Source organism: Ailuropoda melanoleuca, chromosome 13 (genome assembly GCF_002007445.2).
Source record: "Ailuropoda melanoleuca isolate Jingjing chromosome 13, ASM200744v2, whole genome shotgun sequence".
Lineage (NCBI taxonomy): Eukaryota > Metazoa > Chordata > Mammalia > Carnivora > Ursidae > Ailuropoda > Ailuropoda melanoleuca.
The window spans coordinates 64,773,584-64,796,312 of NC_048230.1; the positions used below are offsets into that span (position 1 = coordinate 64,773,584).

A 22,729-nucleotide genomic window follows, 5' to 3' on the forward strand; every position below is an offset into this window, starting at 1 on the left:
ACAGTGGCCAGCATTATCTATCATAACTATCAGGTCAAAGACCCAAAAGAGGTAAGAATGAATGCTAGGTTTCTTCTGTCTTCAGAGTTCAGAATGCTCTGCAATCATGATCAGGTCCCCCCAAAAGTCCAATCCCTCGATCTAGGCAAATACCCCATAAATAAAAGGTTACACTTGACCAAGTTCGCCGAATTAGTTTGGGAGGAGCTTGGGTTCCTAGTCAAGTCTTCTGAATCCTGCATTCTTGTCATTTTACTTCCTACCGCCCTATTGTTTCAAAAATAAAACAGAAGAAAAACTACTGACCATCAAGAGAGATGGGCATGTCAGCTTAACAAAAATTCTTAAGGAATTTTAAGGAATTCTTAAGGATGGCTTTCCTCGTGGTCAACAGTAATTAAGAGTTAAGTCGGTTTTGTTTGCTTATAGTCACATCCACAAGGATTTGGCTATGTGCAACAATAGTACAGGTACTCAATAAATACATACTAGGTGAAATACTTGTTTGCATATGGGGATATATGGATATGTTGGGGGAGAATTGGCTCCAGTTGGTTGAGTCTGAGTCTCATGTGGCTGGAAGGGCATTGACATCCACTCCTAAGACACAAAGGAACATCACCATTCCCTTCTTTATTCCCATACTTCTGGCATGTTCAAAATGTATCTGCAAGCCCCTCCACAGAACAGAGGCTGCAGGAAGGGTGGGGCATCATTCAATGCCCATCATTTTCCCAGAATGCCACTCATGTGGTCAAGAGCAGTGGGGGAGGAGAGACATGAAGGACACTGAGGAATGAGGGCAGAAAGTTGGAAAAAATAAATTAGAGAAGTAGAGAGACAGGAAAAGAACCAAATAAAAATAAAGACTTCATTAAGTCTATACATCCCCACAAACTCCTTCAGTATGGTCCAGGGCAAGATGAAGAGGTTGCCATAGGAAACGTTGTGACGACAGCCTAAGGGGCCTCTTCCCCTGCCCCTGCGCCCACCTGACACCTGGTGTGATGGTGCTCAGGGAAGTACGTAAGTGAATGTGTAGTCTGGCTGGAACTGCAGGAGTCTGCAAAAACACGGCAGAAGATAATGTTGGTGTGAAAGCCCAGGGCCAGAGGTCAGAAGGCCTTGAGTGGGAGGGCAAGTACTTTCAAATTACAGGTTCATGGAGGATAAAGTTGTTCTATTTCACAAGCCAAATGCTTCTAGGCTCACAGTGTTTCAGAGTTCAAGTTCTCCAGATCTCTTATGGCCAGAAAGTTCTCGGCTCTCCATGGACCTCAGGTACTGCAATGGGATCTTCAGGCCTGATGGTCAGCCTTCACCTAAAAGGGAAACAGCAAAATGGTTTTTCAAGTGTCTGGACAAACTTGTAGTCTGACATAATCTCCTTTACTCCAAATGTCCTCCATTCTGATGATCCACCCAAAAATCTTATCCCAGGACTTGACATTTTATTCTCTCAGAAACAAGAGAACATGCAGCCACTGGGCACTGAAGTGAGATGCTTATTATAGTCATGTGAATGCAGGATACAAGTCACAGGAGCAGACATTCTAATAGGGCAGTCATGGGAACTGTAGCAAGGGCTGAGAGAAACCTACCTGCCGCATACCACAGGCTGCGTGACGTAGTGCGGATGGCACAGATGGGAACCATCCGCAGAGGGCTTGAAATGAGGCTCTTTGGTTGTGTCTTTATAACAAGTTATATGGGTCCTTTGTAGCAAGTTGTTTTGCTGTGCTGAGCCTCAGTTCTTTATAATGAAAACAATGTATGAAAATAATAATAATAATAATAATAATAACAACAAGATTTAATGAGAACTACCTATGTGCCTAGCCCTGCTCTAAGAACATGGCATGCATGATATAATTTAATCTTCCCAGCAATTATATGTTAGGCATTACTATTATGCCCTTAATAGTTAGGTACTATTATGATTTTTCTAATAGTATCTTACACTACAGGGCTGTTCTAAGAATTTAGATAAACTTATCTTAAGACAAAACATCATTTTAATAATAATAAATCACACTCTAGAGATGTCTCCTCTACTTGATTACATCTATCTATTGATTGATCGATCGATCTATATGTCACCTATCTATCACTTCTGCCTTGACTTTCCACTGTCCCAGTGCATTTACTATGTTACCAAAGCAAATTTTAAACAATAATATTAAAACACCTAAGAGCACTATTGTTAATCATTGCATATATGCCTTTCCCGTGGTTGTGAATTCCACCAGTTTACTGAACAGCAGTATTTTATATGTATTTACACCTTTACTAACTAGAATACCTTATGTGTTCTATAAATGTTTGAGAAGATCTGATTGTTGTTAATCATTTATTAGGTATTTACTGTATGTCAGGCACTATGCCAAGAACTTTAAATACATTATTCTGGTATAATCCTTACTATAATACTATGCAGTCTCACAATTAAGCATGCATTAGAATCACATGGAGAGCTTGTTAAAACACAGAGCTCTGAGTCCCATGTCCAAAATTTCTGATTTAGTAAATCTGGAGTGGGGACCCAAGAATTTACATTTCTAACAACTTACCAAGTGACGCTGATGTTGCTGGTCCAGGGACCACACTGAGTATCGTTGCTAAAGTTACCATTTGCATTTTAGAGACAAGAAAATTAAATCTCAAATTGTTGAATAACTAGCTGTATTGGTTTTCTAAGACAGCTATAACGAAGTGCCGTAGACTGAGTGGCCTACACAACAGAGATCTATCATGTCATAATTCTAGAGACTAGAAGTCCAAGATCAAGGTATCAGCAAGGCTGGTCCCTTTTGAGGGCTGTGAGGAAAGGGTCTGTTCCAGGCACCTCCCCTGGCTTCTGGTGGACTGTGGACAATGTTTGGTGTTCCTTGGCTTATAGAACCATCACCCTCATCTCTGCTGTGACGTCTACCTGGTGTCCTCCCTCTCTGCATGTCTGTGCCCTCATTTCCCCTTTCTATAAAGAACACCAGTCATATTGGATTAGGGCCTACCCTAATGACTTCCTATCCACTTGATTACCTATGTAAAGACCCTATTTCCAAATAAAGTCATATTCTTAGTTACTGAGGGCTAGGACTTCAACAGATGAATTTTGAGGGAACACATTTCAACCATGATACCAGCCTAATCTCAAGGCCATACAGCCAGTAAGCATTAGAGGTTAAGATTGAAACCCCAGACTGTCTGATTCCAGAGCCCACGCTCATAGTCATTTCACTGATTTGACTCCTTGGTGAATGAAGTAAGTGAATAAATATACAGGTAGATCAAAGAAGTTGCTAGAGGAGAAGTAATTAAAGTCCTGCTTTTAGGTCAAGCGACAACAGAAAACTCTTCTCCTGGTGCCCTGCAAAGCACAGGAGACACTTTTAAGCTGCGATATCTGGTTTGGTCTGATGGGTGATACAGGAGTGCAGACAGACGTGACTGTCCCTAGTGCACAGCTGCCATTCCAAGGGTCCCAGTCAAGAAGTTTGACTTTTCTGTCTTGTTGGCAAATAACACAGAACGTTCGGGGCCTCCAATTAAAAAGTTTCCATTTGCACTGACTTTCTTGGACCTCCCTTCATCTAATCAGAAGGGACATCTGGCCATTTCAGGTGGGCCTGGTGCAATGTAAAGGTAGTGTCCCTTTTTTTTCTGGGACAGCTATGAGGGCTTCTCAGGGCTGGGAGGGGGAGGGGAGCAAGGTGGGGAAAGAGCTAGCTGGGTCAAACAGCATGGCTGCATTTTCTCTCTGACTCTTGAAGGCTGAGATTTGTGGATAACATAAAAGGTTACAGCCCCTCTTTGGAAGCCACAAATAACCCTGCTTGGGCCATGACAGCTCAGCAGCCCTTGGCGTGCCATTACACATTTCTGCCTGGGATTCCAGCAGTGCATTCGAGCAGCTGGCCCCAAAGTGCAGTCTCCACAGAGCGTGTCGTAGGAGCTCTGGGTCGCTGGGGAGCCATTCCCTCCTATGACTCAATGCCCAGAGACAGAGCTCAATCTAATGAAATTACATACTTTCTGGAGTGATTAATAAACATGGTCTATTTCTCCATATGGGATGAATATTCTTAAGAGGAAGGAATGTGAGTTTGTGGGGATGCACTTATGTATGGCTCTACCTTCACCTCCATGGAGCAATGGCTAAAACTCCAAGATCTTGGCACAGAGAACCTAAGGAAAGATTCTTTAAAAATAGAGTAATGCCTCACCCCCAACACACACACACACACACACACACACACACACACACACACATATGAGTGCATGTAAAACCTGCTAAAATCTGATAGTTTGGAACTCAAGTTAATGGTATTACGTCATGGTAGTTTCCTAATTTTGACGCTGTACTGTGGTTCTGTGCATTATTGCGATTGGGGGAAGATGGGTAAAGGGTACACAGGAATGCTGCACTGTTCTTGCAGCTTCTCATGAGTCTTAAACTACTTTAAAAGTGACTTTCAGGGACCCCTGGGTGGCTCAGTCCTTAAGCATCTGCCTTAGGCCCAGGGTGTGATCCCAGGTCCCTGCTCCACTGGAGGCCTGCTTCTTCCTCTCCCACTCCCCCTGCCTGTGTTCCCTCTCTCACTGGCTGTCTCTCTCTCTGTCAAATATATAAATAAAATACTTTTTTAAAAAGTTGATTTTCGTAGTGAGAAAGGGCAATTACAACAGCAGCAAACAACAAACACAGAGAATTTTAAATGCTCTACTGACTAGGCATCATCATCATTCATAGAAGGCATGGTACAAAACATTATTTAAAGCATTATGATAATTTCCAAGTCATATGTTGATTTAGAGAAATTCCTTGCATGGTCTTTTGTTGGATATGGATCTCCAGCTAATGATGTCCCTGTCTGAGTCATGACTTGACATTGAAAAAAAAAAAATGGTATACAGAGTGTCTACTGACTCCTCCATGTTGGTGACAGTCATAGGTTATTGATGACTAGCATTTCAATGCATCCAGAGGGCAGCTGAGTGGATGCCTGCCCTGGATGTCAGCACCTTCCATGTGCCCCACACCTCTGGTGCCTGGCCTTTGACTACGAGCAATGCTACTGCCAGTCTGGGTCGATCTGGAGCTGTGGATGAGGATCACACATCCCTAGGCTGCTGCCATATTGGTCCACTCAGTGAACCCAACCCAGTGGGTTTGTCCAGCACCCATGCCCACCTGTCCTCAGGACCTGGTTTCATGGCCACTGCTGTCAGGGCATCATTAGATACTTTCAGAATCATTAAATAGAAAATTCTCTTTACCAGAATGATGTTATACATGGTGCAGAAGCCTCTTCCAGCATTTGTTGAATTAATAATTGCACTCAAAGTTTTCTAATTCTTATAAAACTATCCGACATATCCTTTTATTCAACATCTTTATAATCATTTAAATCATTCTGTGTCAGAAAACCTATTTAACTATGATCATTGGGGCATCCTATAATAATTAACTTGAACTAATGAGTGCATATTGGAAATAATATAAATTAATCATATAGTTTCTCACAGTTACTATTACATACTTATTAACTAAAATGCAAGTATTTCATGATTTTACCAACTGGTGCATTTAAATAAGTCCATATCAGCTAAATATCAGCTCTGCTTGAAACCAGTACATGGTTCTTTAAGGCTGGTGAGCTCTCAGTCACAAGAAATGTTCATGAGAAAAATATTCAGACATTCAGAGATAATTGAAAAAACAGATCTGTTTGCATAAATGTCTCTTAAATCCATAAATCAATAAATCAATGAACAAATGAATACTTAAAATACCTTAAGTTTCTTCTGACCATGCGATACAAGGATTCTAGCTCCTCTACTCAAAGCAGTAGGAATTTAGCCATAAACACGACAGATAAGACGCCTGTGGAGTTTTCATTTCAGTAAGCTAAGGGGAAGGAAAAAGGAGGGAATAATATAATTTCAGATACTCATAAAAGCTATGAAGGAAAATAGAACAAGCAATAAGAGAATGGCAGATTGTTCTAAATAAAAATTTTCAGGTTATTTGTGTCTCTTTGTTTGTTTTAAACAAACATATCAGAGTACATAACTCCAAAGATATGCGGTCTTACATTTTAGCCACTCTGACAGGTGTAAGGTGATGATATCTCACTGTGGCTTTGATTTCCTTTTCCCTGATGATGAGAGATAATGAGCATCTTTTCATGTGTCTGTTGGCCGTCTGCATGTCTTCTCTGGAAAAATGTTTATTCAGGTCCTCTGTCCATTTTGAATCAAATTATTTGGGGTTTTTTGTTTTGTTTTGTTTTGGTGTTGAGTTGTGTAAGTTCTCTATGTATTTTAGACATAAAATGAAAAACACAAAAAACAAGTGTTGGTGAAGATGTGGAGAAAAAGGACCCCCGTGCACTGCTGGTGGGAATGCAAACAGGAGTAGCCACTGAAGAAAACAGTGTAGAGTGTCCTCAAAAATAATAAAAATAAAATTACCACATGATCCAGCAATTCTACAATGGGCACTTACCCAAAGAAAATGAAAACACTAATTCAAAAAGATATGTTCACCCTTATGTTTATTGCAGCATTATTTACACTAGCCAAGATATAGAAGCAACCCAAGTGTCCAATGATAAATGAATGGATAAAGAAGATGTGGGGTGTGTGTGTGTGTGTGTGTTCAATGTATATAATGGAATATTACTCAGCCATAAAAAGAATGAGATCTTGGCATGTGCAACATGAGTGGACCTAGAGGGTATCATGCTCAGTGAAAAAAGTCAATCAGAGAAAGACAAATAGCATATGATTTCACTCATATGTGGAATTTAAGAAATGAAACAAATGAACAAACAAACAACAAAGGAGACAAACAAAAAAAACAGACTTAAATACAGAGAACAAACTGGTGGTTGCCGGAAGAGAGGTGGGTGGGCGGAGCTGTGAAGAGATAAAGGGGATTAAGAGCACACTTATCTTGATGAGCACTGAGGAATGTAGAGAATTATTGAATCATTATATTGTACACTTGAAGCCAATACAGCACTGTATGTTAATTATGCTTCCATTTTTTTTAATTGTGGTCTTATTCCCAACCTATGGGATGGCCAAACCTCCTTTTCATTACTGTTTCTACTGTGAAACTACTCTATTGGACTTTTCTTTCAGCATATTGGGAGTATTCTTCAGACTCTCCCAAATGTCAGGGAGATTGTGCTCCTTGAGTTTGGATGAGTCCTATGAAAAAGGCAATTGAGTCGTGTGTGGTGTTAGACCATGGACCCTAGAAAACAGCCTGACACAGAGTTTATGTGCTAGTGCGGTGGTAGGAGATGCAGTGCTGGAACAGTGGGGTAATACTTTAATACACTGTTTACAGCATTATGAGAAAATGCATCTGGTGGCTGGTTCATACAGAGTGCCCCTGGATAGGCCATACACAACTGTCATACCTTGAAATAGTCCATCAGAGAAAGAAGGGGGGCTGGCATTTATCTGCCATTCCCTCCTGTCTCCCACTTCTCCCTAGTTAAGTTTTCCCCACAGGATGCTAACAGCTCATGCTTCAGAGTTGTATGATCCAGCCCCTCTGGGCATAGAGAAAATGAACTCCTGTGCTCAGTGACGGGGAACCGCATCTCAGCTAGGTAGATGGAGGAGCCGTAGCCTCCCTGGGGCTGACTCTGTTGGTCCTGGGCTCTCACTGTGGAAGACTCAGTGGAAGCCATCTCAAAAAATCCACCACCATCATCAGGGGGGCCAAGGCCAATGGCAGTGCCAGGAATGAGAGTGGCAGGTGGAGCTTCCCGTCCAGCAATTGGAATAGAGCTCAGCAGGCAGGGCAGGCCAAGTGAGATTGGCAAAGCACATGTCTTAGGTCCTATATACTGATCATAATTTGTGATCATAGAAATGGCTCTGGAGCTAGTTCCTAGAAAGGAGCCTTAGAAACACGTTGAACAATGGAAGTCTAATATAATTATTCTCTCAAGGTGATTGATTTGAGGATAATGTTCTCATATATATATTCTATATGTTTATTACAAACAACTCTATCATTATTTTGTATTCTTTTGTCTCTTTCTAAAGCTTCTCTGTGCAAACAAACTTTTGTTGAAATATGTTTAACGTTATAGAAGATACAGTGAACTGACCTCTCCATGCGCCGTTAACCTTACATGGTTAAGAGGGTGTGGTGAAATGTTTAATCTAATCTACTTCCGTGTTCAGAGGCCAATCTGGTATTGTTGGTGTATGTTTCCATCGAATTCAGTTGGCAGAAACGCCCTTGATTTCCACCCAAACTTTCAAAAAAAAAAAAAAAGCTGAGACTCAGAACACAAAGATAATCATCTAGATACCATTATTGGTAAGTGGGTGCTTCTGAACACTGGAGATTTTTAGCACCTGACACTGAGCATAAGTGAGGTAAGCAAGGAATAAAAGTTGTCTGTTTTTTAATCTCTATCAGCTGTAAAGCTCTGCGATGGTTCGTTTTCTGTGTCAACTTGACTGGGCTATGGAATGCCAGAAGAGCTTGGAAAACATGATTTATGGGTGTGTCTGTGTGGGTGTTGCAGGAAGAGAGTAGCATTTGAACTGGTGTTCTGAGTAAAACAGATGGCCCTCTCCAATGTGGTGGGCATCTTCCACTCCCTGGAGGGAGCAAATTAAACAAAAAGGCAGAAGAAGGGTGAATTCGCCCTCTCTCTGCTTGAGCTGAGACAGCCTCCAGCTTCTCCTGCCCTTGAACGCCGGCACACCTGGTTCTTAGGTTTTCAGACTCAGAATAGGACTTAATACCATCAGGCCCCTGATTCTCAGGCCTTTGGACCTGGACTGAATTACTCAGTATTGGCTTTTCTGGTTCTCCAGCTTACAGACAGCAGATCATGGGACTTCTTGGCCTTCATAACCACATGAGCCAATTCCTAGATGTCTCATGTACATAGATATATATATCTACATATGCTGTCGGTCCTGTTTCTTTGGAGAATGCTGACTAATATGAGCTCATATCCACTTCCACATAAATAACCCACAGTGAGGCTAATCCTGGTCTCGTATGCCTAGCCAGATGAATGCCCAGCCAACGCTATCAGGAACCCTCCTAACGAGCCCACAGTCCTCTCCCATCCTAGCTTATCTCTCAGCCTTTTACCTGCCCCTCCACGATCACCCATGTGCTCCCTGGCTTCTTCTTAGCCTAGACCCCTCTGGCCTGCTGTCCCCTCCATCCTATATTCCTTCGTGTCCCCAAACTTGTCAGTTATACCATAGCATAAACCTCCTATTTAGAATGGTAGTTCACAACCACCAGTGTTCATTTAACCCATCAATGGCCTTTTTTTTTTTTAAATACTGATTGCCAGGCCCCACCCAAAACAAAATCAAAATTTTGAGGGCTAGAACCAAGACACTTTATTTTTATTTTTCAAACCAGCATAGACGATGCTGGAGAGCAGACATGGTGATGAGCCACTGAGTTGGAGCAGGAGATCTGTAGCCTTCATGTAGTCCCACAACTGCATCAGCCTCCTTCCCTTTTGCCCTGCCTCTTCTTGCCTTGCCATCCACCTGCTCTTCTGGGCACCAAACTTCCTCCTTGATAATTGCTCCCAAGCTCTCATTTCTAGCCAGTTCACTTGATGCCTTGATCTTAGAGTTGGTTGTGTCCTAACAGCTAGACTCTCAGAATTAGGTAGCACCCAGGAGATTCCCTAATACACCTTCCTCTCAACTGGCCTGTTTTTATAGCCTCCCTACTGGAGCTTTTTCACCTGGGGTCTGTAAACTTCAGTGGAAAATATTACACCTTCACTTTCCTTCTATTATGACTGTAACCAATAATTATAGTTGTATTAGTCACCTTGAATTTAATCACTAATAGATTTCACAGATAGTTCATATCAATGTAGTTATCACAACTGTCTTAACATCTTATATATTCTCCTTATGGCTTCAAAATGATAGTTATTTGATCTCAGGCTAGATACTATTATTTAATGTTAATAAGGAAGAATGCACAGTACCGTATTTCAAACATTTTAAACATTTTCATCTTTTTCAAGATAAATATTTTCCTTATAAATCTATGTAGTTTTACTTCATATATCTAACAACAGTATGAGATAGCAATGAGATAGCACTACAACCTCACCAAAATGGCAAAAATTAAAGAGACTGACAACACCAAATGTTAACAACTATGCAGAGTGATCAGAAATCTCCTATGTTGCTGGTGAAGGTATAAAATGGTACATCCATTGGGAAATGTCTACTACTGTCTTATAAAATTAAATATCACCTAACCTATTTATTTATGCATGGTAAATGAAATGTATGTCCACAAGAAGACGTGCATAGTATGTTCATTGCAGCTGTACTCATAATTGTTAAAAAAAAAAACCACACATTGGAAAGAGACTAGGTGTTCATCAATAGAAGAGTAATGAACAATCCATGGATTATTGGAAGATGGAGCACCAAGGGAGCACCACTCAGGAAAAACAGTAATAATAAATGAACTACTGATGCATGTAGTATCAGTCTGGCTGACCCTCAGTAACATGCTGAGTGAGAGAACCCTTACCCCAAAGAGTACATATTGTGTGTTCCATTTGTACGAAGCTCTAGAACAGACCAAGCTAATCTGTGGTAGAAAAACAAATCCGAATGGAGGTTGCCCTTGGTGAGGTGCAGGTGGGAGCTGCTGGAAAGGAACCAGGGTGTGGCTTCCTTCACTGAGTATAGCTTGCAAGACTTGCCCTTGTTGTTGCATGTGCCAGTGCTTCTATCCTTTTGGTCGCTGAATAGTACTCCTTGTATGAATCCACCACCGATTTTTTATCAGTCTTCTACTGATGGACACCTCATTATGCTTCGGGCCCCTATGGGGATGCAATTATGAAAATGCGTGTATACGTTTATCTTAGGACCTAGAGATCCTCACCTTTTGAAGATGACTTGATGCTTTCCTTCCTGATTAGGCTGTCTGCTTGAGGGTCCTCGGGAGCCCTATCAACAGCACAGTTCTCTTTCAGAAGCAGCCTTGGTGCCCCTGCACTCTGTCTTTAGCACTGGAGGAGCATGTGCCACTGATAACATTGTTACATAAGTGAGGAGGACAGCTGGGAACAGCACATTGTCAGTCTCCACTACAGACTAGAGCTGGCTCAGCGAGTTGCTGGTGCCTGCTGGTCTTTCTCAAATCCTTTTTTACACACATGCCATTTAAACTTTGGCTATCTTCAATCTTGCTCGATTTAACAGTCTTCTCTCATATAGTTTCAGCTACCTGGATGCAAGTCCACTTCTAGGAAATGGACCTCATTCTTAACTGGGACCCAGAGTCCATTCTCTGGCCACCCTCCTATGGAGCCTGTTGTTGCCCTTACCTGACCTCTAGCGTTGCAATGTCATAGTACTCTTCCAAGATATCAGACCCTCCTGGTCCAACTGACCTCTATAAGCAGCCTAACTCTAATGGCTGACATCTGAACAACTCTGTCATTCATTGACCCTCTGTCTTGTTTCTTCTACCTAGCCCCCAAGTCAGGCCACTTCTATTACCCAAAACCCAAGCCTGACTAACGTCTTAAAAATGAACTGATTGGGACCCTTATAAAACCTTTCCATGTGACCTCAGTGACACCACAAATGACTTGACAAGGAAGGAGCAACACGGAGTGCTTCATGTCTTCTCTAAACGTCTCAAAATTTCATTCTTCAGTTCTTACTTGAAACAAGTGTTTCACACACACAAAAAGATAATTGTCCTCCTGAGAGCTCCCTTTTGAATGTCATCTCTCCTACCTTAAAATGATGTTTCCTTAATCACTGCCTCTAAGTTTTCTTAGGTTCCAAATTAAGAGTTTTCCTATAAGGAGGTATGGTGGATATATGAAAGAGAAAATATGCTTACTGGATGCCTTCTATGTGCTAGTTTCTATGTTCAATTTAACAGTAAGTAGAATATGTGAGTTAGGAGTTTTGTTCACTGCTAGTGACAAAGACTGGAAGTAAAGGCAATATATACAAGATAGAAGATCATGTCTCTTTCAGATAAAGGAGTTCATAGGTAGGCAATCCTGGACAGGTATAACTACCCCACAGATTCATCAGAGACCCTAGACATCTTCTATCTTTAGCCTCTACCATCTTAGCATGCAGCTTCTAGTCTCCAAAATGGCTGCTGGGGCTTCAGCTATCACCATCTGCATTCCAGACAACAGGAATGAAGCACAGGGAGGCACTTTACAGCTGTGTCAGCTCTCTTTAAGAAGCCGCCACATCATCCTTTGGCTTATTCTCTTTAGGCAGCGATTAGTCACATGACCACACCAAGATGTAAGGCAGTTGGAAAATGTCTACTTCTAGCTGGGCACTGTCATCCTAAATGAAATTGAGAATTTTTTTGCTTGTTTGTGTTTTCTAAGGAAGAAGAGAAAATGGTTATTGAGTGGGACATAGAAGTTTCTGCCAAGGGGTAGATTCCAGATTCCAGAATTAGGCCTGTTTTATGCTAAGCTCATGCGGCTTCTGTGTCATTAGAGCCCTCTGGTATGTTTTATACTTAGGTCCTTAGAGAACTGCTAAACAATTTTCGGGGTGTTAATCACTGCCTCCTTTATACCACATCTTTGCTTTACATCTCCTTCTAGCATTGCAAATACCTGAACACATTTCTTTCTTCCCCACTTAAAGTCCACCAAGGACTCAACTCATATGTTTATCCTTACAGCAAAGTACAGAGCCCAGTTCATTGTTTTGATAGGCATTTGATAATTGATAAATGATTACAGATCTAAAATGTATTTGCCTCTCTTTGTCCAGCACATGATCCAACCCCTCCGTGACAACTTATAGAAAAGAAATTGTTTTCATCTTTGCTCCTCCCAAATTCACCTGTTCTACCATTATTTGGGGTATGCTTTTATTTTAACAAAATAATTCCAACAGAAATGCACGTGTGATGGGTTGTTGGCTACCAACTAGAATGGGAATTTTGCCAAGCTTTGTACACCTATTTTGCTCTCAGAGTGTCAGTGTAATGCTCTCTACCTCTCACAGCTCATTCTTAAGAGACATTACCTCAACCAGCTCTGAAAGGTATAACACTTTACTGCTGTTACACTTAGGAGCAAAGGCAGAGAAGGTAGAAAGGCCTGTGGTGTCTAAACTAATGCCATTACAGTGGATTATGAGGTGTGTTTATGTAGCTTTTAGATCACAAAACCCACTCGTAGCACTATCTGAAGGTTGCAAAAGGAAAATGTTAATGGCAGGAAATGCTAGATTCAGTAAAAATATTCTCTATGCTTTGGACCACATTATGGAAAGATACGTTTTATAAGGATAATTTTACACTGGGTGTTTTCTGTCATCTGCAAAGTGGTTTAGAGTTTGTTTAGAAGTTAACTCTTAGCAGGCCCCCAAAGATGATGGAAATGAATTAGTCTATGCTGTAAGATAGATGGATAGATAGATAGATAGATAGATAGATAGATAGATAAAGCTGAGGCATAGAAAGATCAGTGGTGAAATGTTGCAGAAGGGCAGAGACTCAGTTCACAGTCTTTGCTTCCTTGTGGCCCCAGATTGCCAGGATGGTGAAGATATAGCTCTCCCAACTAAAGAACCTTCACAGAAAGATACCCAGGATGGGGAGGCATGGCTGGAACCATGCATATGATGAAGGAGTCAAGAGCTGGGGATATTGATTCTGGAGAAGAGGAGGCCTAAGAGGACATGGTCACAAAGGAGAGGAGCAAGGTTTGGCTTTTAAGAGCTCAAAGGGTAGGACCAAAATGATGAAGGAAAGGAAGCTATAGAAGATAGACTCCAGCTCATTACAAGGAATAACTAAAACTAAGCAACCTTAAAGCTGTCCAGGTAGTCTGACTAGGAAGTGAGTTCTCTGTGGCTAGAGGAATTCAACCAGAAATTGGATGTCTGTTTGGCAAGAATCATCAAACAAGAGGCATGAGCAAAACCGCTGCTGCCCTGACTCCTCTCCCCCGCTCCACCCCAGCCCCAAGATTTCTTACCAGATTGTTGCAAGAGTCTTCCAGCAAATCTCCCTGCTTTGGCTTTGTCTTTTAGCAAAAAGAAAAAAGAAAAAAAAATCTACAGGTGCCTGAATGACCTTTCTAAGAGTAAATCAGATCATTTCACTACTCTGATCCAAACCCTCTTATATGGGGCACCTGGGTGGCTCAATCATTAAGCATCTGCCTTCGGCTCAGGGCGTGATCCCGGTATTCTGGGATCAAGTCCCACATCAGGCTCCTCTCCTGGAAGCCTGCTTCTTCCTCTCCCACTCCCCCTGCTTCTGTTCCCTCTCTCGCTGGCTGTCTCTATCTCTGTCAAATAAATAAATAAAATCTTTAAAAAAAATACCCTCGTAAATTCTCGTCTCGCCTCCTGTGAAAAGCACAGTCCATACAATGTTTTAAAGAATCTGCAAAATATGGCCCCCCTCCCGGCTACCTCTCTGAACTCATCTCTTGTTACTCTCTCCTTACTTCATTCCACTCCAGCCACATTGGCCACCTTGTTATAACTCAAATGCCTCAGGCGTGCCCCCACCTCAGGGCCTTTGCACCTGCTCTTCCTTCTGCCTGGATCTGCCACCAATTACTGATCTCTTCCCAGCTGTCACTTTTTAGTGAACCTCTCACAGACTGCCTCCACTCTTGTACCTCCATCTGCTATCCTTGTTTTATTTTCCATGGCACTCCACACCATCTGCCATATCATGTTTTTTATTTGATAATGTATTGTCTCCCCCCACCACCTGAATGCAAGTGCCGTGAGGGCAAGGGTCCATCTCTGTTTTGTTTACAAGGTACATCCAAAGAACCTGGAGGGGTGGCAATGCCTGGCATAAGATATGTATTTGGGAAATAAATGCTGAATGATAGAATGAATGGACCCTCAAAGACAGGGTTCCAGGCTTCAGGAAATGAAACTGTAGACTCCAGAGAGCCACTGGATAGGTTTAAATAAGGTCATCATATCATTACTTTTGTATCTAAAATGATCTCTCCAGCAGAATCAGGAAGGGAGACTTGGGGTTTCAAGCCATGCATATAGAAAGGGAGGCCACAGAGAGGACTAACTCATAATCCAGGCAAGAGGCACAGAGGGCAAGAGTGCTGGGCTTGGAAGAGATGTTTTTGGATTCAAAACTAGGCAGAGAAATTCCATTTTGGATGCCTAGTTTATCTGTACAAAGCTATTGGGTTCCCTAAGAGCCCTTTCTCTGCTAGGCCCTAAACTTCATCACAAAGCCACATGGTCAATGCTTTCCTTTCCAGTATGGTGAGAGGGGGTGTAGGAATGTTTTCCTTGGCTGTCATAGTCCCAAATCAGGACCAATAGAATCAAGTCCAACCAGAGCCCAGATCTAGCCCAGCTCCAGAACAGACCGGACATTTGGTGTGTGAACAGACAGCCCAGATACCAACCCCCAGTTTCCATTACAAAAATAATAAAAGTTCGAGGGAAATGAGATTGGAAAACCAAAGTAAGTAGAAGGCTCAAGACATCCTCCTATTTGTTTTTCTTCTGTTTCTAGGCCCTGAGCCAGGAGGGCCCTCTTCCCAGTGGTTGCCTGGTTACAGCCTGAGAGGTTTGCCAGGGTAACATCTGGAATAAAGGTGGGTGGGCAAGGAGCCAGGGCCTGCTCAACTTGAGAGGGATCTGAGAAAGAAAGGAAAATCGAATTTTTTTTGTCTAATTACTGCCCAACCTTGAGGACAAAGGAAGGAAATATTTGAGATAAACAGAAAATATGTTAAAAGGTTTTCTTTAAAAGGGTTATTACAACTCATTAACATAGCAAAGGAATAGGAGGCATGAGGGAACTCTGGAAATTACAGCCATTTTAATTAGTTGTGTTTTAGAGTGGGCATTTGTCACTCGTGACCCTTGGCAACTTTGGATTTTGTGTCATTTAGTATTATTTTTGAGTGCAGCCTGGTTAGAGTAAAGGAACTACATGAAAATATCTAGTAATAATAACGGTAATATTAATCACAAATATTTATCAGTTGCTTACCGTGTTCCACTCTATATGCATTATCTCATTTAATCCTTGTCGTCCTTTAAATAAGACTGAGCCTCAGAGATGGTAGGAAGGTTCCTACTGAATAGCTCTTCACAATAATCATAATTGTTCCTATTATGATCATTTAAGACCACTCTGATTTTAACTATAATAGGACACCTGAGAGTAGTGTAGGACAGGCCTCAAAAAACAAAACAAAACAAAACCCAGAAGCTAAATATTTTTGTTCAGGCAGAAATGATCACATGATTAAAACCTGGAAGCAAATGGTTAAATAAAGACAAGGGAGCCACAGCTAGAATGTAAACTCATAAGGGCAGGGCACGTGATTACTCTGTTTGTTACTGTACCGTCAGGATACAGCAGACACTGGCGCCTAGCACCAGCTTAGTAAGTCTTGGTGACTGTGCTAGATAACTACCAGCCTCTGATCAGAAATAATCAATACACAAATCCAAGATGATCCTCACTTATTGGTGATATTTGACCCAAGAAGGACTCCTGTTGAAAAATATCCTACACAAGTTTCTACTCAGGTAAACGCCGCTTTCCAAACTAAGGTCCTGTTGGGTCTTTGACTCAGGAACCTCATCTTCTATCAGTCAGATGGGGGTAAAGGAGGATTGCGTACAATGTTGAGTTCATACAATTGAAAGCACATGCCTCTTTGACACCCACAGAGTGCCGAGCCCTCTGGCACTGAGCAGTACAGACTCGGGAGCAGATGAATCACCGTCACTGCCCTCAAGAAACACAAGGCCCCCCTGGAGAGATGGGGCCAGAAGTGAAGAAATGGATTCAATGCTACGCCAAAGACGTTGTATCTACATGAAAGAAGGAGGTAGCTTGGCAGTTAGGAAGACACTGGAGAGAAGACGTGGTGGAGTTGAGCCTTGCAGTTGGGATTGTCGGGCACCCGATGGCGGAAAGTGTAATCCAGGAAGAAGGACCCGCTTGCACGAAGGCAGAGAGACGTGAACATGTGCACAGCGTAAGTGGAGGGCTAGCCGGCGTGATGTTGGGAGATGAGGCAGGATCACTCATTCAAGGGCTCCTGCAGCCTGTTGACAAGTTTGGATTCTGTTCTCTAAGTAACAGAAAACCAAAAGGGGAAGGAAACTTTCAAAAACAGAGGTTATATTATCAGGAGTTAGGGATGGGTCAGCTGCAGGTGATAAGAAAAGAGTATGAGGCATTTTGTCCCACATGAAGGAGGGGGCACAAGTTTGAAGAGAAGATAATAAGGTCAGGTTTGGGGTGTCCTCGTTGCTGTGTGTCTTCTAAGCAGCCAAACAAGCAATAGAGACAATGGTTGGGGGTTCGGGACAGTGATGGTGGCTGGAGAGATGTTTGGGGATTCATGCTGGTGGAAAGGGAGATGATGTGCCCGCTCAGGGCTGGGGAGGGGTGGTGATGTGTAGAGCCACGATTCTTTCCCTCTTCTAGGTCATGAATCTTTTGAGAATCTCATGTAATGCTATGGACTTCATGTCGAGAAAACATCAAAAAGCTACATGTGTACAAAAAGTCTGCATTCAATGTCAGGATATTCCAAGACTCTAGAGAGCCCCAGAGCCTCCGTTAAGAGACTCTGGAGTATGGGGAGGATGAAGAGGGGCCATGCTGCATTCCTGGCTGTAAGAAGTCTGGGTGGTGAAAAGGTCGGAGACATTCACAGAGAAGTTTACCACAGCGTCCCACCCCACCCACACCCCGGGCCCATGGTTCCCAGAAAGCCAAGTGACATTTGCTTCTGAGTTTAAATATTCAGATTTAGCAGAGTAGACTTGTGGGCTCTTGTCAGCTCTTCACAATAGTTGACAAAACCCCCCTTCCCACCTTCTTACCCGTATTTCCTTTTCCAGGCCCTGCGCCATACTGATGTGCCTTTAGGGGGCGCTCCACGGACCCACAAGGAAGAGGCTGACCGGAAGTTCGCTTCGGATTCTTCACAACTGTGAGTCACTAACCTGGGAAAGCTCTATCCTGCCAGTAAAAGACACTTGGGGTTTTCTCTAGCGCTTCACAGAATGGCAAGAGTTAGTTTAAAAAGCAAACCAAGGTGCGCCTGGGTGGCGCAGTCGTTAAGCATCTGCCTTCGGCTCAGGGCGTGACCCCAGCGTTCTGGGATCGAGCCCCACACCAGGCTCCTCCACTGGGAGCCTGCTTCTTCCTCTCCCACTCCCCCTGCTTGTGTTCCCTCTCTCGCTGGTTGTCTCTCTCTCTGTCAAATAAATAAATAAAATCTTTAAAAAAAAATAAAAATAAATAAAAAGCAAACCAAAACATGATAACGGTAGAAAACAGCTTCTGGACGTGTAAGTGTTCTTGTTCTTCCCGCAGCCGGCCTTGAAACCTCAGCAGCCAGGCTTGTGACTGTTGTGGGACATTGGTCAATAAATAAATCAGTCACGGTACAACAAAGCCCACATCTTTCCTGAATTTCTCTGAAACACTCCTGTGTCCTTCTGCCTCCGTGGCAGGTCACAGCCTGAAGTCCCTCTCTCGGTACCATCTGGTCTTGTTCTAGCCATGCAGCTGCCCCATTCACTGGTCCCCTCACTCCAGGATGAACCCCTGCTCTGGCCCTTGTCCCCTACCTCTCTCCTCCTATCCCCACCCCTGTCTATCACCCACACTGCCTTTCAGATTGTATTTCTAAAATGAAAATATTGACTCACACCTTCCCTTGCTTAGACTGGCATCAAAGCCCTTAGATCTGGCCCCACCCACCTCACCAACCTCCCTGGCCTCCCTTCCCCCACACCTGTGTGTCAGCCACACCACCCTACCTCCGTCCCCAAGACATGCCTTCCTCTTTACCTCCTCAGTGCCCATGACCATCTTGTTCTAGAATATCTGGTGAACGCCAATCTAGTCTTCAAGTTTCATCTCAGACATTGTACCCTCTGGGGCAGCCCCTCTGACCCCTTTCCCACTCCTGGCGAAGACCAGTTTTCTTTCCATGAGCTCCTGTGAAGTTCCGAATGCTTGGCTCTAGCAGCACACGATGGAGTGCATGGGTTGTGCTGTTTGCGTAGGAGTGTTTATAGGCTTGTCTCTCCTCACACTAGACTTTGAGCTCCCTGACACCGGTGGTACATTATTCAAGCCATGCCAGCTGCATGGATGCAACCATCCAGGGGTTTCCCCAACTTTCTCCTCAACCAGGGAGAAATTCCCTTTAATGCAGAGTTTTCTGAAATATTGACCCAAGGAAGCATGGGCACATTTAACCTCTTTAGAAACACTTTTCTAGGACAGGAAGTGAAATGTGAATAGGAAAGTGATTCCTTCTAGGCTATGTGATATTTATTTTTCTTATTAAAATGGGAAAAACGTGTAGCAATCACTCTGTGTTACCACAAGCACTTAGGTCCAGTATTCTCTGTGATACTTGCCCCAAATTCAGTCTGTTTTCACCTCCTATTGATTCGTATGATTTCATCTTCTCTCCATTCCCTCCCCTCCCCTTCTCTCCCCTCCTCTCCCTTCCTCTTACTCCCTGCCTAGTCACACAGCAAATGTGAGCTGACTACTTCCTCCCCATCCTGTCTTGGGGGATACAGAGCTGTGCTTCCAAACATTCATGTGCCCATGAATCACCAGCAATCCTGTTAAACTGCAGAAACAGATTCAGCAGGTCGAGGGCTGAGCCCGAGATTCTGCATTTCCAAGAAACCCTCAGGCAATTTGGACCAGACTTTAAGGCACAAGAAGGTGAAGGACAGGGGGTGAATCTGACAGAGACTGTGCTGTCAACAACAAGATGACCTCGAGAGCCGGTCCCGACTTGGCCTCCGGGTAGGGAGTTTTCCCCACCATGTCCACCAGGACTGCTGCTGCACAAAGGACTAATTCCTGCTTTTCTTAATTGAGGTATAATTGATAGATTGGTAGTTGCCAGAGGTGGGGGCGTGAGCAAAAGGGGTTAGGTGGTCAAAAGGTACAAACGTCCAGTTATAAAATAAGTAAGTCTTGGGGATGCCATGTATGCATGGGGACTGTGGGTAATGATTCTATATTGTCTTGTGAAAGTTGCTCAGAGAGTGGATCTTAAAAGCTCCCATTAAAAGGCCTATTCGGAAGCACCTGAGTGGCTCAGTGGGTTATGCATCTGCCTTTGGCTCAGGTCATGGTTCCAGGGTCCTGGGATCGAGCCCCACATTGGGCTCCCTCCTCAGTGGGGAGTCTGCTTCTTCCTCTCCCTTTCCCTCTTCCTCTCCCCCGGCTTGTGCTCTCTCTCTCTCCATCTCTCTATGTCAAATAAATAAAGTATTTAAATACATACATACATACATAAAAACAAAAGGCCTATTCACCATTGAAGGGGAGAAATATGTGCGAGGATAATGTGGGGCTAGGAAAAGAGGAGAGGGAGACATTCCTTCTTTGCCCCCCAAAATGAAGGTTTGGGTGGTGAGCCAGGCCGGAGCAGTGTGCTCACGGTTCTGACATTCCTTTGAAGCTCAAGCTGACCCAGCTATGAAAGTTCGAATTCCGATGTTGAGACCTCGGAAACACAGCGAAGGGAATCTCATTTGCATGCTCGAGGAGGGCGAAGGAAGAGACCGAACATCTTTCCAGGAAAGTACCCAGAGGCCGAGAGGCCGGGGGCTCCTTCTTGCTGTTGTCAGGTGGCCGCCACAGGACGCGGGAGAATTAATACAGGGCAGAGACTGATAGGTAGGAAACGGAGAAAGCCTTGGTAGTGCCGCACGCTCTCTCTGGCCGCGCTAGAGAAAAGAGAGGGATTTGGTAGGACCCTCTGCAAGCTTCTGCCCAGATCTGCTGCTGTGTTAAAACAGCATAAAGCTAGGAAACCAGGAGGCTCAGGAAATAGCAAAGTCTTCTCACAGCCGCCTAGCCTCCTCTCTGCGCTTCAGAAACCGAGAGCCCTTGCATTGCCACCTACCGCGTGGTGGGGGGGGTGATCATTCCGGTCTACTGCCTCGTCCTTCTTTATCTTTCTTTTTTTTTTTCTAATTGTGTCACCCAGATTATTAGTTATTTGTCCCTCTCAGATGCATGCAATCATTCATTCACTTGTTCATGCATTCACTCTCACATCTCGTCTCTTGCAGATACTAACATACACCTGTCATGTACCAGATACCATATATGTGTTTTCACGAAAGGCAGTGAAAATAACACATAAAATAACACAGAACTGATGATACAGCTCCTTCCACTTTTCAGTTGAGGTTGATTAGTTGATAGCATGCTTGGGCTACTGTTAGCTAAAAACCGGCCCGATTTCAACACTATCCAGAACACCCACCTCTGTCTTGTCCCCAGGGATATCAGGAAGTCACATTTCAAGTCCCTGATTCACTTCAGGCACATGATCTCTTTTCTTTCTCCTTGAATTACCACCCGAAAGACCTTATTTTTAAAAGAATGAATGGTGGTTTAACCTAATTCCTGATTTATCTTAGCAAGTGCGTATTGGCTCCCCGGGAGCATAACATTCCTGTCTAAACGCACACAAATGATCTCTTTAGCCCTTCGTTCTCCAGTGGTGCCTCAGAGCCAGTAAAGTCACTGCTGCAACATTTCATAAACCCTCTTTATACACCTTTCCAGAATGTGACTGTCTTTGTCTGCCTACATTCCTTCCTTTTATCCACCATCCCTCGAAAATCACTCTGATAAAATGAGCCTATTTTCCTCACCATTGGTAGACATCATTCAAAAACTTGAGCCTGTCAGAGAGTGTTCCCTGTGCAGCCGTGTTGGAGATTTACTACACTTCTTCTTCGTTTTATTTATCACAGTATTATACAATTATCTGGTTTTACCCTTAAAAATGGTATTTAAAAAGTGCCCATTTAAGAATTCATAACCAGAAAATATTAATGATGGTTGCCTCTAGAGAGCAGGAATACAGGGTAGGAGAGATGGAGAGATACTCCGCCTTTTTATTGTATACTTCTTAGATCACTTGATTTGTGTGTGTGTGTGTGTGTGTGTGTAGGACATCTGATCTTTACACAAAAACATTTTTTAAAAAAAATACATTTTCTACCGAGAGTGATAGATGTGAACCAAGAATTATAGAACCTGGTGATAGGTATTCCTACCAGTCCTTTAAGGGCCCAGGCCACACTGCATTGTCAAGGAAATGACAGAACCAGGGAAAAGAACCCCCAAGTATCATCTGGGACGTCCCCACCCCGGCGCCTGGCCCCACCTCCACACCAACAGCCCTGTTCTCTCCTTACCTTGTCTGCCCGACTTGCCACGATGTCTTCGCGCCTTTTCACCTGGGATATCAGCACTTGCCTGTGTCTCAGTCTCCCTGGCTCATGGGTTTGTTCTAATCTGAACTCATCTCCTTTTTAGCACAACACATGAGGACTGACTCATGGACTCGTGGTGACAAACCACCAGCCTGAACTTGGGCTCCCTCGAATGAAATACCTTCAGACAGAGCCAAGCGGATTTGGAATGAATTGTCCCTGCAGTTTCAGAAGCTGTCATAGAGGGGCTCAGTTAGGGGTCTAAGTATGGCCACCCTTCCCTTCCCAAGTCATTATTCACTCTTAGCAAGTTTTAATGTCCATCTTTCCCCCACCCCAGTTTCTATCATTTCTGCCTCTATCACAAATGCATTTATAATTAGATTTAAGCACAGGGAAGGAGTTTCCCCATATCATTTATTATGTCTCC

At 43.3% G+C, this 22,729-nt stretch overlaps 1 long non-coding RNA gene across 2 annotated transcripts; it reads right to left on the minus strand.

The window, feature by feature from the left end:
• Window positions 1-669: 669 nt before the first annotated feature.
• Window positions 670-22,357, minus strand: LOC105235835. 2 transcript variants are annotated; one of them, XR_002141913.2, is made up of 4 exons: window positions 22,282-22,357; window positions 5,797-5,911; window positions 1,602-1,753; window positions 670-1,322 (listed from the first exon to the last, which is right to left on the minus strand). It is a non-coding gene; the product is annotated as an uncharacterized LOC105235835 (long non-coding RNA). The 2 variants fall into 2 exon arrangements; XR_002141912.2 differs by lacking the exon at window positions 1,602-1,753.
• Window positions 22,358-22,729: the final 372 nt, after the last annotated feature.